Raw genomic sequence first — 16357 nt, 5'->3', positions numbered from 1 at the left:
ATTTTTCATTTTTCTAACCTTTTTTTTTATGTTTATAACAACAGGAATTCAGATATATACTTAGTTTGCCACAGGCAACTTGGCCTTGCCAGAACTGATTTCTGTCTTGCATAAAGAATGGTTTATGAGGGAGATTTTGAACACAATTTCCTTCTCTCTGCTGGGTAACAGCATTACCTGGTAGTGTTAAGTTAAAGATATGTTAATAGGAGAGGATCTCCAGCTGCGTTTTTTCTTTTTTGGACTAGACAGTATGCTGTTCAAATGCGAATTGTGTGTATTACTTTAATCATTATATTTTAAAATATTGTAGACCCTCTTAGCAAGACTACTGTAAATTAGTGGTAGAACAATGATATGAAATGAATGACTTGCTATTGGAAGTGGAGGCATTATCTATGTGCTGCTCGTATAAGCTCCATTTCTGAAGTAAGACCAAATACGATCCTAGTCCTGAAAGATTACTTGTATGAAGAGTTCCTCTTATGTATATCTTTTCAGGGTAAGAGCCTTTGTAATTTCTAGGGCAGAAGCTATATCTGTTTGTCTGTGTTATGATGCATCTCCAGTATGAAAGCATAACTAATAACACTCCATTTTAATTCCTTGCTTAAGTGGTGACTCTGACTGTGAGTTAAATCCAGAATAAATCAGGAGCAAGCATTGCAGAAGCTGTTAACACGTTGATAACATCTTCTTTTGCATTGTGAAGTTGCCTTTTTTACAGCCTGGTTTTCCAATAGGCTCGCCTTTGGAAAGACAAGAGCTTGAATCTCCACTGCTCACAGACCTATTCCTCCCTCTTCACAGACCTCAGTATCTAATGAAAGAGCCTGCAGCTAGTAGAAGATGTTGACATGATCAACCAAAGCGATTTTAAAAATTGCTTAACTTCATAACTCAGTGGTGGCAGCTAGAATTGTTTTTTTTCTGGCTGTTGCAGTAGCTCTGATCAATGCCCGGCCCTGGTGTTCAGTCTGGGGCTGCAACTGTTGTGCTCCTTTTACAGGGAGAGAAGGAGCACTGAGTGATATGTGGAGCTGAGAGTTCAGTTTTAGCCTAACTGAATTCATAACTTTCTAATTAAAATACAGCTGTGTACTATTAACTGCTGTTAGTCCAGCTCTGGCATTATAGTTAATAATGGAGTTAAGACACAAATTTTCCAATAACTGCTCCCTTCTCTGGTGTTACACACACCCTTTCAGCATCCTCTGGGTCTGCAGACTGGTGATATTAATACTTCTCAAGAAGCACTGGAGGGGCAGACGAGTGAGTTTACAATGAGTCGTTAGCAAGCTGATGCTAGGACAAGTTTCTTGCTAACAGTGGGAGCCTTTACTGCCTCCTCGTAAATCCACTTTGAGATATTTTTACAAGTTTTCTAGCACAATTGGCTTACTTACACTTTCTTCATTGATTCCCAGTTCCTCATTATAATTTTTTTTTCTGTTTGCTACTGGTAAAACAGATTTTACCTGATTCAGCCCTTTACATTGTGATTTGTATTTGCCTCTGGTGCTTTCCTGTGCCTATAATGTGCTTACACTTTGGTTTTATTCTAGGGTTGTAGATAGTTTTGTGATTTTTCCATGATCCTACAGTTAATAGTTTATGCAGACGTTCAGTTAGTTGTTTTGAGTTTTTTTTAATAACCCTAGGAAATAGGAAGGAAAGATACGGAAGAACTTCTATACATTTTTTAATACAACTTGTCATTCACTGTTATATTTGAGCTATCTTTTAGCTTCATTTTCTATCATAAGTGGTATGAGCAAGTTGAACTTTCTATTTATTGCGATAACAGACTGAAAAAGAGCCAAGTGACATATTCTTTCTTGCAGTTTTCAAAAGGGTTGGGTTTTTTTGTGAAGTACTTGTAGGAAAGGCCATATGCATTGGAACATGAAAATAGATATTTAAAATATGAAGATTTATGGAAAGGACGAAAATTATCACTAACAGCTTTGACAAGAGGTACTAGAAAAATGCCAGAAGTCCTCACCCTTCTGAGTCAGAACTTAAATCTGAATATAATTTATGTCTTTAGAAATGCTTCATCTAATGGTTGGATCTAAAGTAATCTCTTTTTGTGTCACAAACTAGTATATTGATTTTCAATTGAACCTTAATATCTCTAGATAAATAACAGCTTTATGTCTCTTCAGATCTTGGAAAATCTAAGCTCCTTGACATGCACAAAAAGCACTGCATTTTTTATTTATGCCCTTCTCTGTATAATGTGTTCTTGTCTAGAAACCATGCCTAAGTAGGTTCTAGGCACACTATCTTCCTCCTATAGCAAGTAATCATCATTCAGTTTGGTAAAGTTCATATTTTCCCTGTTTCTTTTCCATGGGAAATGTTTTGCATGACATATTACTCCTATCGTGTCCTCTGCAATGGATTCATATGTAAGTATTACAGAAAAGCTTTTCCCCGAGTAGAGGTTAATTTATAATAACCCTTTTTTTGCCATTGCTGTGCATGTCCAGTGCCTGGTACTGAACTGATGGATCCTTCTGATTAGCAAAGACTTAAAGTGGATTTTTCAAGAGCTACTCATGATGGCTTAGGCATTATTGAGTTCAGCAGTAATCTTTCTCCATCACAGCTCTTCCTCTTGCCTCATACTGTGATTGAAGCTGAAGAAGTGAATTTAGATCTGCAAAGATGATCTAAAATTCTGTGCAGTTGCCTGTAAATTTTCACGTATGGAGATTCAAGCTAATGACTTAATTATCTTTTATAGCCCACTGTGAATCGGAAAAGTGGGGAAAAAATGAAAAAAAAAATTCTGCCTGTCTTCATTATGTTACAAGCTGAAATAATTAAATCCCATTTTTGTAACACTGATGAAGTATTGTCTGTTTGGTCTCATAAAATGAAAAAATCAGGTGGAAGTACCACCACTTTCACAGCTGACTCAGTTGCTCATTTCAGGTACCAATAGATACAAAGGACGATACTTCCAATGTCATTACTTAAATATGGAAGAGGAGAATATGGTGAAGGTTCTCAGAGTCATTGTGGAAGATAGCTTGTTTTGTCACCTGGAGCGAATCATTCTGGAACATCTCCCTCCTTTCTCTGTGCCCGTGGCGAGCAGGGAGATGTTGAGTGGTCCGTCTTCTGAGCAATGTGACCGGCCACCGAGCAGCAACATAGGACATCTCCCAGAACCTCACTGAACTCCTGGCCTGGGTATTGCCTGAGCACATCCAAACTGCCAGTGCTTGCTCAGTTTGTTGAAAGGGGCCTATAATAGATGTCAAAAAAATTTCTGTCTGGAGGATAAAAGACAAAGAATTACTCAAGTTTATAGGTCCTGTCTCCCTTATATTTGTGGCAGACAGGCCTACAGAGCTTATAGACCTCTCTGAATCTGCATTTGGTTTTGCTGGTGTGTTTTTTTCTCTCTTGCGTAAGTCATGCAGAGCACAGCAGAGCAAGACTCCTTCATCCCATTTCCTAGTTCTGTCCATAGGCATCCAGTGCTTGCCATTGTCTAGGTCAATGCAATGAGCTAGAAAGACCCCTCCTCTCACCCTGCGCCCATGGGTATGGTGTTCTTCAGCAGATTAGTTAAAAATGATGATGTTCCCTCACTAACTGTATAAGCCAGAAAGATGTATATTCTGTTCTAAATTTGTTCATGAGCATTTTTAATTTGCAGTTTCCTGGACTATTCCTGGATATTTCCCAGTAACAGCAACATTCAAGATACTCAGCGTTTTGTTTTAAATTAAAATGAGACAGTTGTATAGCTTGTAGTGTTTCTGTAGTCCCTCTGTGCTTCACACCTGGAAAATGCCTTTTCTTTTTTCAGTTGAAAGAAATGAAGGTAAAGCTGGTAACAACAAGCTTAGTGTGACACAAATGGGTCTTGGAAAATAATGTATAGGAAGTTCTAGAAAGACTATTGTATAATACCGTTAGGTTGCTTCACTGAATATGGTGGTGGATAGAATCGTAGAATCATAGAATGGTTTGAGTTGGAAGGGACCTTAAAGATCATTCAGTTCCAACCCCCCTGCCACGGGCAGGGACATCCCACTAGACCAGGCTGCCCAAGGCCTCATCTAACCTAGCCTTGAACGCTTCCAGGGATAATTCTCAATAATTTACTTTAGAAAAATATATTGTTAACTGAGGGAACTTTAATGAGAAATTGGCATTCTTTAAATGCTTATCATTTCAGAAAACTATTGAGAACCTTGAAGAGGGTTTCCTGTACTCTAGTTTGTTTTGTACCCAAGCAAATAAATTACTGAGCAAATATGTAAACCTGTAAATGTGGGAAGAATGACAGAATATACTGCATTATCCTGATGATGCACTGAATAACTTCTTACTTCAAGAATTTCCTACTGGAGATAAAAGTGTTGCTTGCAAACCAGTTTCCAGAGTTACTAAGACTTATGACCATGCAAATATGTACTCTGCTAGGAGGACAAATATTTAGGAATGATCCTTTTATGTATGTGGTTCTGTAAGATTAGTTCAAATTATTTTTGTTCACAGACTCTCACTAGTAATTTACAAAGAGGTAAAAGTAATAGAAATATTCTCTATAGATGGAGATATTCTGATATTCTGTCCAGGTCAGCAGTAGCAGAAACATTAAACCCGAATGTCTTAACATGTTCGCTTACTTATACTTTATAAGAGGGAGAAGGGTTGAGTCCGGAAGTACAGTCATCATCTTCTCCTCTCAGCTCAGTGAAATGATTATGATATTAAGCTTATAAAGATAAGGTGCCGAAAGAAAGTTGTGTCTTTACATAGACATGCAGCACGTAGAAAGAAGTAAAGTTACGTATCTTAATGAAGCTTTATGAGAAATTACTACGTTTCTAATCTTGTCATCACACCACTGAAGGCAGATCTGATTTTGCCCTACGGCAAATCAGAGCACAAGAGAAATGGAGTAGTGAGGAGCCCTTGATTAAACTACCTACGAAGTAGTATAGCTTTGGAACCTGAGGGCTCAGGTCTTTTATGTCACCCATTCGACCTTGAATTTCTAAAAAATTCCTTTCCTCACATTCACATTCACATAGTTCCTTCTTTGGATCAGCTGATCCAAATGTGTAGTGGATATTACACCCAAACTCCTATGAGGGCAAATGGACATTTGGGAGAAGTTTGACAGTATCTACAGCTGTGAATTGGAGATGGTTTAGTAGGAAGAATTCAAAGCAAAACTTGAGTAAAGCATTTGGAACTATTATGGAAGGGCATGCCAAAACTTGCTGGATGGAGACAAATGTAAGGAGAAATCAGAATAGATACTATAACAGGAAGAACAAAATGTATTAGGGAAAGCAGGAGTTTGGTGATGGTATACTAGCATGTATCTGAGCAGGCATCTCAGTGTAATTTACTGCCTGAGAATGCTCTCAGGTCAAGTTTGGTTTTTTTTATAAGGTATTAATGACTTCAAAAATAGCTAAATGTGCATCTATCCTTATTTTTAAAGGCAGTCTATAATAGTTTGTATGTCAAGTAATCAGAAAAATTAAAGCTACACAAGCTCACTCTGTTTCAAAGTTTAATTTTAGTAGGGTTTTATTAATATGTCTTATCTCTATGTAAGAAAGTGACTAACTGGAAATGTACATGTTTATGCATTGCAGGAAACATCTGGGAAAAGCTGATATATGAGAATGTTATAAAAGTATGCATAACAAATTTTAAACTGGTAATTGGAAAATTGAGAGTTGAGCAAACAACTGAACCTTGTCTTTATTCAATTGTAGATACTGCTTGTGGCTCTGCGTTGGAAAAGACTCCACCTTATTAGAGGTTGGTGACTTCATTTTACCATTCTTATATCCAGTTTTAAAATATTTATTAGCATGTTTAAATAATGGAGCGAAAGATATGAGCTTCTTATTAGCAAATTATTAGTCCCAGTGCAATGGAAGACATGGTAAAAACACTGTTAATTCAGAACTTTATGCTGAACTTAGGCACAGAAGTAGTGTTGTGCTTTTGACCTCATCAACATGATTGGTTTTTAAATGTTAGCTGTATTGAAATATAACATTTTAGCATTGGATCTCCTGACAAATTATTTTGATTCAGATACTTCCCTGGTTTGAATTCATATTTGATATGTTTGTCTGTCAGTTCTTATTTGAAGGTTGGAGTGCTCTGTACTGCTGAGATGGTACCTGCTGTGAAAGCCACAACAAATTATATATATAATACAGAGGCATAGGACCCAACCTGTATTTTCATTGACTATTCAGAAATGACCTACTGGGTTCTACAATGTATGTGTGTTTGAAATATGGAAAGTGGTACTTGGTGATCAGGTTAGAGCAGGCTAAAGGTCTTCCTGACCTGTCTCTATATGTACCTATTGCCGGGCAATTGGAAGCCCATAGCTCAGTGGTGACTGTATTCGCTATAGGAAGGTGGACTAACTTTGGACTACCTATAAAGTCATGTTACACAGCAATAGCAAACTCACATGCTTCTGATGAAGCTATTCTGGTAGGATGGACAGTTGAAATAACAGTGGCAGCTCAGCCATCTTGCTGCATATAAGAGTAGACTTAGATTTTCATTAGGGGTATGCATGCATTATTTCCCTGGCTTCTGCCCCCAGAGATCACTTAAAAATTGCATTAAGTTAGTGTATGTTTCTAAGATGATCATTCAAGAAAAAGCATAAAGAAGAGACATTTTAATAGAATTTTGGAAACAATTTTTGGTATATGGTTTGAAATGCTTGAAGCAAAACGCACTGCTCTGTTGTAGAACAGAACTTGAGGAAGGCACGGATCCTAATGGCAAAACATCATTCCTTGACTTAATGTTATCTAGCACTGACATGTTTACTTCTGCATCTTTTACTTTCTTTTACTTCATTGATTTTCTACTGCCGGACAAGGAAGGCACCAGCTCAGAGTAGTGCTATAGTGAATCCTCTAGGTACCTACCTCTAGCCCAAGTCCTCCTGGGAGTCTGAACCTTGGTGGTTTTGACTGATATATTAACACACTGTTGTGCTGAATATTCATGTAGGACTGTACCCAAGGGCTCTGTGCAATACAAGGGAATATAAGGAATTCTTTGTATGCATTGTGGGGCTTTTTTTGTGACGTACATTCTCCAAATCTCTGATGTTACTCTTTAAGGATGAATCAAATATTTGCCTGGCTGTTTTTTGTGTTTACAAATTGTAATGACATGACTTCCTGTATACTGTATTGTTCAGTACTTGTGAAATAGTATATATAGTAGGCATGTTTTCAGTCCAAGTATTTCCTACCCTTTAAATAATGTTTTTCAGATGTCTTTGGACCTTGATTTATTACATAGTTTCTGGAGAGAGCTAACTCTTCTGTTTGAATGGTTTTATTTATGTTCTAAAAAGTTGATTTCTACAATAACAAAGATTTAAGTGCATCTCAATCATACTTATTTGTGATTCCAGTTGCTTGATCAGGTATGGTTCCTGGAAGTCAGTGAATGTCTTTCCATTTGGTTGATGACTATGGGATAAAGTTCACCTACATTTTACTGAGTACAGGATACTATCACGCTGTGCCTAACATCACACCAGACTGTAATAGTTTTGGTCCTTTACAGAAACTGTGCTTAGGGTCTTATTTTGCTTTACTTCTATAACCAGCATCAGCCAGATTTGGCAGAGGAGTAGCTGGTCTTGCGTGGTGATGTGGGAGGAGAGTGTTTTTTCTTTGGGACAGGTATACATGAGACAGATCTTTCATTCCTCAAGCCTATTTTGTATCTGAGATAGGCTCCATCAAATCACTCTCATGCATCTTTTCAGTTTGAGAAAGATTTTATGCGCCTTTGTCACACTGTCCCTCAGACTGAATTTTCCATGCACGTCGTCATACTTTCTTTACCAGTAACCCCATATCCAGCATGGCACATGCTGTTACTCTCTTATTAAAGAATGACCGTTCCCCTGCTTACTGTTCTGTATGAATGAGCTCGTGATCCCAGGAGTAGATGAATATACCAGATGCTTTTTGTCTCAATTCAAAATGTCTACAATATCCTGCTGATTCATTAATAACTGCCATCGGTGAAGATTAATATTACTTGTATTTGGCTGAAAAAAAAGGCAAAATGAAGGACAGAGTCTTTACGGAGGAGTGAGTGGTGAGAGTGCAGACTCCTGCACTCCCTGCAGTGGCAGATCACATTGCTTACTCTCCTGCAGGGACAGGGCACCTGTCTCCAAGTCCATCAGGTAGTGCTGTTGCTTGTGGAGCTGCCCACAGGTAAGGTGTAAAGTCTTATGTGCAATTCCACATCCAGCACTTTTCTCTGGGGAAGGAATCATCTGGGAGTAAGCTGCCTGTCTCCTGCATGGCTGTCTTCTCAGCTCCTGGGATGTGAAGAGCGAGCAGGCCACATGCTAAGCATATAACCCTGATCACATCTTTCGACAGTGCCTGTCGCGTAAAATGAAAGGCTAGGGGGAGGGCAGCGCAGCTATCGTGGGACACTGCAGCCTCCCTTTTATTCTCTGACCTTATGGGATTAGACAGCCTTATGTAGGTTCAGGACTGGAGAGATGTTGAGCTGCGCTGAGCTGCAGCAGAAGAGTGCTCTCTGGTAGGACTTGGCACTTAGACACCATTTGGCCTCAGGCAAATTGCATGCCTGTTGCATGCCTCCCCCATGATCTGATTCAAAGACATGATTCTGTGATGAGACCAGGCATGATGACTGTCATCAATTTGAAGAGAAAGGTGAGAGGCAAGTATATTATCTGAGAGGTATTCAGATGGAGTAATGGTGTTTAGTTAATTTATTGGGTAAGGTGTAGCATCTCATCTAACAAAGCTTTCTGAAGTATGCTATTAGCTAATTAAATATCCAGACATCCAAAAATAATGCTTTCCATGTATTGTACTGTTTCTGCAATGCAATGCACTCTCTTCCTTCCCACTCAAGCATTGCAATGCCCCAAAGTACGAAAGAGTTAGATCTGTGTTTGGATGTAGCTGTTGCTTCAGGCTAAATACTTCTCAACAGTCTTGCAGAATTCAATTTGAATATGCCGGGATGGGCAGAAGCAGTTCAAATCAACATTTTCCTAGAAAGGCCTTCATAGCATACATTCTGCTTATTATACATTAATCTCTATGGCCATGCAGCTGGCCTTTATATTGGGGGCATTATTTTCAAATTACTGAAGTATTTTAAGAGTGATGCTCTTGTTAAAAGCATAAACAAAGTACAAAGGCCAGTCTGTTTTTCACATAGTAGATTGCTGTTGAAGAGTTTGTGCCAGCCAGTACAGAGAGTGCAACCATGTCTTATTCCTCTCAAGAGAGATTAATTACTGAACTGCCTTGGCTCCTGCTGCTCCACATTCTCATCCTTGAGCTGTATTGTTGGAGTGGTCTGCTCTTTTTCACAGCGCAGCCAGTGTAAGAGGCAGAAATTTAAGTGTATAGCATTGTCTTCATGAAAGGTCTTCACCTGTGAGGTGGTTTGGATATGCATCAGCTTTCTCAACAGTCTAGTTAATCATGCTTTTGTGATTACTTTTTTAGAAGAAAACCATCAGATTTTTTTTTCAAACAAATGCACTACTCACAGCAGTATCCATTACAACTGTTGCACATTTGCAGAGACTGCGTTATTGATTCATACACTGATATACTGTGACAGCCTAGGTAATTTATCTTGCCATTTTTCTGTTCAGAAAACTATATTCAAGGTTGTAATTTCCTCTAGCGGTTGACACTATAAGGGCTGTGAAAAGACAAGGTATGTCCAGCTAAGATCACCTGATTCAAGTATATTTCTGTCTTCAACTCATTTTACTGTAAAGTAGGTAGCACTATGTGCCTTCGACAATGTTTCTTATTGAAGTTTGTGTTTGCAGCTATATGCATATTTTAATGTGGTTACCACTGTAATTTTTAACATTCATCAGTACTATCACATCCCCTTGAGGTTAAAATGTGACTGGCAGGTTCCTGGAAGGCACCTACTGAGTGCCACTGCCACTGGTGAAAAAACACTTTAACTTGGCTCGGGACAATATTGAAGCATATACGTAGCTATTGCAAAGCACTGAGTAGGATCATTATCACATCAGCAGCAAATACCAAGGGTCAAGCACCGACATTTCCTAACTGAGGGTGTGCAAAGAAGTCTTTGCTAGACTGGATCACGAATGCCATTAGCTGTAGAGGAAACAGAGTAACAGGGATGTATTGGAGAGACTCTGCATTCAAGTCCCCAAAATAACCCATAGCCCTTCATTGGCAAATGGAAATTAAGCTAGTATTTTGCTCAAAAGAAGTACTTGTTGCATAAGCAACATCATTTATTGCAGATTAAGAGCAGGATCCCTGTAGATGCTCAGAATGTTTCCCTTGTTCTCTTGCCAGCACTCAGCTCTCCCCAGGAAGGGCCAGCAGGATGAATGTTGCCCAGATGTTTGTTTAGCCAACTGCTGGCATTTATGCTGGGTTTGAGTCATGGATATCACCTCTTTTTCTTGAGAGAGGATGTGTCTATGTCAGGCAGTTACATCACAGGTGTGCTGAAAACTATTTGAATCAAGGCAAGACTTTAAGACGCTCATTTTCATGTGTTGCTGCCTCTCACAAGTAAATAAGACATTCATATGGCTGCAAACAGAGTGCACCAAACGGCCTTGCAGCACTCTGGCATCTCGGATATGTGACTTTTTACCTTGCATCAAGAACAGTGTATGTTTTTCATTAAAAAGAGGCTAACTCTGAAAAAAAAAATGCTTACTGGAGCTTCCAAGAACTATGCAAAGCAGTAGTTATTCATAGGTTTTAAGACAGAAAAGCAGTGTGTAGACAATGCAGACCACAGAACCTTTTCCTGATATAGACATTAATTTGGATTGCACCAATTTTTTTTTTAAAGACATCTCAGTAAGAGGCTCCAGTTGTTGGTACTTGCACTATTAAAATCCTCATTAACTATATAGAGACTCTAGATGAAGTGAATAGATATTAGTGTTTACATTAATGACTTTTTTTAATGATAAGTCTGGATGAGTCTCAACCTGTGTTAAAATATATTTAAAATAAAATAAATTAAACATTAAAACAATGTAGAAAGAATTAAATCTGTTATTGTCTTCTGGTATTTGTGGAATGTGCTATTTCATCTTAGCTTTCTTTTGGATAAAGCATATAGGCTGAACTTCTTTAGGTCTTGCCAATTTTCTTGAATGTGACTGCATAACTTTTCTAGAATTTTTTCTTTAGACTTAAACACACTTTTGAGGTGTTGATTCAAGGACTAAATGCAGAATCATCGCTAACATCATGTACTGGTTCTAATTATACAAAATACAAGAACGTATATTACATATTAATTTTAAGGATAATTATGTACTAGCATATATAATTCTCTTGCTTTTCTCTTTGAGGATGGCTAAAATTTCACCACAGAAGTGCACATTCAGCTGGTTTCCTGGTCATTGCTGAATTTGCTTTAGAGTTTTTGGGATACAGCTCTCCATGGTACAAATAAGATTTCATGCTAATTCTTCAAAATAACACCATCCTCAAATTGGAAAAAAAAGATGGCAGAAATTTATTTCTTTTTAACTGAGGGCTAGATAAAAATTTGATCCAAATATGAACTACATATGATTCACTAGTGCCTAACTGATTTTGCAGATGGAGTATTACAAATTGCTGAGTTGCGTGTGCTCTGCTAATCCTAAATCATGGCAATTTAAACAGCAGTGTTGCTAAGTGTTCTTCATCTCTTTTTTTTCTTTCATCTGCATACATCTACATGTCTATACACACATACCTGCATGCATATATATAAGGAAGGTATATTTTAATTGTATTGTTCTCTTCTGGATGATATCTGTTTTAGTTACCCTAGTAGATACAATTCGTTTCATGATTTTATTTTCTTCTGCCTAGCATAAGCTTCAGAGATTCTCAGTAATCTGTAAAGTATTTGGCTAATAGGCAGTTTGTTTTGGCTACTGTTCTAACCTTTGAAATTTTCTCAAAAACTTATTAGCATCTCCCATTCAGTGCAGAGCATTGCAAATGCCAAAACAACATTAAGATTTTACTGATGACTTACACAAGTTAGAATAGGATTCACTGTGCTGCTGCTGAAGTAACATAGGAAAATCTAATATTAGTTTGAATAATGGTGTTAGGAGTTCTGCATCTGGATGCCTAGCAGGTGTGTACTGGAAAGAGGCCATCTGCTGTCTACTCTGTGCTCTTGTCCTAGTGAGAAGAACTGTGTTGGCAGCTGATGGCAAAACAGTGAGCCTGGTGGGAAAGCAGTGAGCCTGCTTTGGCAGTAGCCATGTCATCTTTTTGTTCGCTCAGAAGATCAGCTGTGGGGCAGTTAATGGATCAGAAAGGTGGCTTCCACAGCTATAAGTGAGAGTTGTGCTAGCTGGATCATCTGATGTTCTTGATAGCCTTGAGCCTGTGTCTTAACTGCAGAGCATTTCTGGAGATCTGGACATATCTTTCATCTGAGTAGGGGCAAAGGAAGCCTGCTTGGCCAAAGAAATACTGTTAGAAGTGGTCTTTAGTGTTAGAAGTGGTCTACTGTTAGAAGCTTGACAGACACTAGCGTGCAGGAACTGCTTGATTTTAATCAAGAGGTATCAGAGATACCTTAATTTTCAAACTTAAATTTATTTCTAGAGCTCTGTCAAAAATAGATATTAAAATTGCAAAATTGTGTGAGAGGATTCTGCTGTGGGATGCAAAATGATCTAGGTGGTGCAAGTGTTTCCTATCTCTATTTTTCTGTTGGGAATTTTTATGTCATCCTCTTCCTTTCCATTATACCCCATTTTTCTTAGCTCATTTTTCTCTCTCTCACCATTTCCTTCTTTCTGGAGTAATTTCCTACAGTGAAATACAATCCTCATTAACCTGACATTAGAAACAGGATTTTAGGCAGGGTCTTTCTTGTCCATCCCACCAGCAGTTATTCTCTTCTCTTAGACTTGTCTAAAGAAGGCTGAAGGTATGAGCTCTTGTCCCATATCTGCCTCTTACAGTTCTTATGGGTTCCTATCAGCCTGTTCATAACTTTAGCAAAAATATGCTTAATGCAGTAATCCTATAAACAGTGAGTAATTTTCTTGTGTAAAAAATCATGGGCAAGAAGCACTGATGGTGGTAAGCCCACCAGCTACCCCCTCTCTCTACCAGGTCAGCACAGGGAAAAAAGAACATGACAGTGATGCCAGAACATCGTTTTATGACCACAGACCAGATTGCATCCTCAAAATGTTCCTTCTTCTGTTTCATTACAGAGCTTGAAGATTAAAATAATCTTCTAAATGAAAATATATTCCTATAGCCACAACATGCATTGGCATTAATATAGAATTTAATCTTAAATGAAAAAGCAATAGAAAACCAGAACAATGGCATATGTGGTGCCTTTGATGGTGGTTAAGGATATTCAACTTTATTTGTCTTTCAAATAGATTTTGAAGTTCAAATTCAGGTGAAAGCTGTGGCTTATAATTGAAGCCTGCCTCTTGCATAAGCTGTTGAACCCTGCCCCCTTTTGTGGCTGTGTGCATGCCTTACATACGTTCTGGATGTATATGCATTTTTGTGACTGCAGCACTACTTTACAAAATTCCTTTTATCAGTTTTTGTAGAGAAATCCAGCTAAGCAGTATTGAACCAGCTGGTCACATTCTTGAAAAATTGTGTGAATGATAGTGAGATTTCAGGCCTATTGTTAAAATATTCAAGCGATAAAGTAACTTAGGTGCTTTGGTAGATCACGTGTGAGTTATTAAGGAATACATTACTGAGCAGCATTAGCTTGCTGTCAGTCACGTCACTCCTGATAACCTAGTTCTCAGAAAAATTGTTTTGAAGATAATACTTAAGGTGTGGGAAGCTGCCTGTGTATTTCTGAGCTCTCTTCCCATGTTTTATAGAACAATGGAGAAACATACTTTTCAAAGTGAATGATGTTTGTGCAGGCTGGGAATATGTCTGTGTGAATTTGGTGTTGGATCTGTGAGCAGCATCTTTATCACCAACTCTGTTATGACAGGAGGCTTTCATTTAGCTTTGTATATTCATTTCATAAGAGGCATTTGCATGTAATAACCAAACTGCATCTAGGAAATTGTGACAGGAGCAATCACCCCGTGGATTACTTTACGGGTAAAACAAGCAGCTGGTTGCCAGCAATACTGCTCAATTCTGAACGATGCCTTTCAGAGCATGGCTGGGAAGGGGAATGTAGAAATTCCCTGCTAGGAGTGCAGGGAGCAGAAGGGTGTCAGAGGGCTTTCATAGCTTTCCCCCAACTATAATATACAGTTATGTGAGTTTTAGGAAGAAAGGATTTAAGCAACTCTGGGTCTTAAAGGGCATAATATCAGAGCCTTGGGATTCAGGTCAAAGCCAGCTGTGATAGAAACTGCTGTCAGTTCCTACTCAAACCGCCCAGTACTGGAGTGTGCAAGGATCAGAAGTATCTCATTACCCATTTGGATTGGTTCTATTTTGATGAGGGCCTAGAGTTAAGAAAAAAAACCCAACCAAATATCAATAAAATTCAAAAAAATTTTTTATTTTATTTCACTCTTTATATATAATTACATACACATGTACATATTGTATATAAACCTATAGTGCCTAGGGTATATATAAAATTCAAAATATACATTTAAAAGTATACATTTTAATGTGTATTTAACTATTTTGTGCAGGGTGCTTATGTTACATACCTCAGTAAATTTGCTTAGCCCCTGAAATTTTCATAGAGCTACTGTTGCCCACATCAGTAAGGTAATGGAGCTTTAATGTCATGTAACATTTTACTGTTTCCTAGGGAAAAAAGGATTTTTCTATCACTTTCTGTCTGTCAGTCCTCTCTATCAGATTTTGAACTGTTGATCAAAGACCCACAACATCAAAAGAAAGTCTTCTGTGAGTCTTTAATATAATTAAGTTCTTACAAGTTTTATGATGTCCGTGGCTCAGTAAAGAGGAAAAACCCAAAGCAGTGCCCTGCTGAGTGGAAAGCTGCTCTGTGTTCTCCTTGGCAGCAGTTGACATTACTGCCCTTCCAGCTAAGCATAGCAGGTGCTGTATCCTGACCAGAAAAGATGTCAGAAAGTACCTGTGGTGGGAGAGAAGCTGGAATTACTTTGGTCAAGGGGAGTGAGAGAAATAGGATTAAGTCTGTAGGAAATCATGATTCATTACATGTGCTGGTCACAGAACAATTGGTTACATATATATCTTTAATTTCACCATTCATATTTCATTTTTCAAGTAATGTAATTACTGAACTCTCAAAATACGCAGTTTTAAAGATAAGATGCCTCTGAGATGAGTGGGAAGTTGAGAATCTTTGCACATTATGCTTAATGCAGCTAAAGCTGTTCTGCTTCATACTTTCTTTTTAGAATTATTAGCTATGAGCCATTTTTTGGTTTTGTTCTGTGACACTAGTCTGACTTGCAGCTTCACAAATCTTCTTCCTGGTCTTTGAAGAGATTTGCATTAGTGCGCACTAAAATAGGATAAGCATATAACTCCAGAAGACAGTTTGAAAAAATCAGATTTCAGTATAGAGTCACAGTGAATACTTAGTTATTGGTATTGCTCTGAGAGCTAGTGATTTATGTTCTTATATTCATTAATAACAATGTATTTACTTTTTATCTTGTGAGAAAAAGCTCGAAGTACTATAAATAATTTCTAAAAATAAAGCATAAAATTACTTAAAAAGTCTTGCTTTTAGAAAACCTTGATGGCCTTGGGCATCAAACTAATGAGAATGAAGGAAGGTGGAAAAAAAAAATCAAATAACATGTTTCTGAGTGAACAGCCTTTCAGAGTGCTGTAAAGTTTGCTGAATTTGGCTTCTAGCAGAGATGCAGGTTCCCAACATAGACACAACTGGCACTGGCCTGCTCTTTTCCTCCCTCAGCCACCTGTGTGCCAGACAGTTCAGTAAATGGCTTGTGGTAAGGTGCAAGACACAGAAGAAATGATGTTGCACATAAATTGGAATTAGCTTTAATAAAGAAGTAGAGTGAAACCATACGTAAATGATTTAGCATCGTAAGGGAAGTAAAATTAGAGCATTGTGACATGAAAGGAAAGATACAATGGAAAGATTAATTAGAATAGCAGTGTGGATTGCTTTCTTTCAGCAGTAATCATTGCAGAGAGCTAGAAATCATGTTAGACATCTGCTGAAAAATATTTATTCAATATACAATAAAAAATAAATATTTGAGTCATATAAAGAATGGAACAGGTTAGACAATACCTCCTTGTTTTAATGTGTTCAGTTCTTCTTCAAAAACATGAATAGACAT

At 37.9% G+C, this 16357-nt stretch overlaps 1 protein-coding gene across 1 annotated transcript in view; it reads left to right on the top strand.

The window, feature by feature from the left end:
• CNTN1 (contactin 1) overlaps positions 1–16357 on the top strand; it is a 249933-nt gene that overhangs the window by 70869 nt on the left and 162707 nt on the right. The window contains exon 2 of the mRNA XM_054085331.1: positions 5763–5808. The gene's annotated coding sequence lies outside the window, so the exon portion shown is untranslated. The remainder of the gene's footprint in view (positions 1–5762; positions 5809–16357) is intronic.

Source organism: Cuculus canorus, chromosome 1, assembly GCF_017976375.1.
Source record: "Cuculus canorus isolate bCucCan1 chromosome 1, bCucCan1.pri, whole genome shotgun sequence".
NCBI lineage: Eukaryota > Metazoa > Chordata > Aves > Cuculiformes > Cuculidae > Cuculus > Cuculus canorus.
This window is presented reverse-complemented; position numbering and strand designations above follow the sequence as displayed.